Source organism: Pongo pygmaeus, chromosome 15 (assembly GCF_028885625.2).
Source record: "Pongo pygmaeus isolate AG05252 chromosome 15, NHGRI_mPonPyg2-v2.0_pri, whole genome shotgun sequence".
In the NCBI taxonomy this organism is placed as follows: domain Eukaryota; kingdom Metazoa; phylum Chordata; class Mammalia; order Primates; family Hominidae; genus Pongo; species Pongo pygmaeus.
The window spans coordinates 32,259,715-32,260,678 of record NC_072388.2 but is presented as its reverse complement, the minus strand read 5'-3'; positions in this window follow the sequence as shown (position 1 = coordinate 32,260,678).

The following is a 964-nucleotide window of genomic DNA, read 5'->3' as shown; positions in this document are numbered from 1 at the left end:
TTAGCATTCTAATGGTTTGATTAATATATTCCATCTTTGGCAGGAAGGGCTTGCTAGAATTTTTACACACATCTTTTTAACATTGTTGACTTATACATTTACGCTAAGAGTTTTAGAAAGCTTTGGTCATAGTGTTGCTTCATATTTGTTTATGCATGAATAGGTCATTCACTGACCACTATGAATCTGAAAATTGAACAAATTATATTTTGCCCTTCCATATCCTGGAAACAACATTAGTAAAATAACATTAGTCTCAGATAGGACAGAGTAAATTCCCCTTTTCCAACAATTTTGAAAAATTTCAATAGGAAAGAAAGGACGAAGTTTATTAGGAATTTTGTATTCTGTAAAATTGTAGTTATATATTTTTCATTATTACTAATGTCATAAGAATGATAGTGACAATATTCTGAAGGAGGCTTATATAGTTCCAAAAGCATGTCTTGTATCTTTCATTTTAGTCAATATGCCAAAAGATCTGACCTCCAAGGCTTTGCTTATTCCTTCCAGACAAAGGTCCTATAAGCTAACAAAGCACTTTTTTTATGTGCACTGATTTTTTTTTTTTTTTTTTTTAATGGCTCAATTTGAGTCCTGGAAAATTAAGCTGGAAAATACAACTTTAATGCCAAGAGTCTGTTTTTTGCTCCTCTCTTTGACAGTCCACTTAGGGGAGGAGTTAGCCCTGCTAAAGAAACATTATTTGGCAAATAATCTGATCAATTTCATTTATATTCCCGGCAATGAAATATTAAGAGCCTACCTCACCATTATGTCACTTATATAGCCCAGAGTTCTTGGTAGGAGATTAAATTTTGAACCAAAGATCCAATTTCATGGAAATAAAAAGTCTTACGTAAGTGCATTAGATAGATCCTTAGTAGAGTAGTTAATACCATTAAATGCTGGACTGTCAGAATCATGAATTATCCATTCAGACATGATTTTGTTTTCCTTTAAC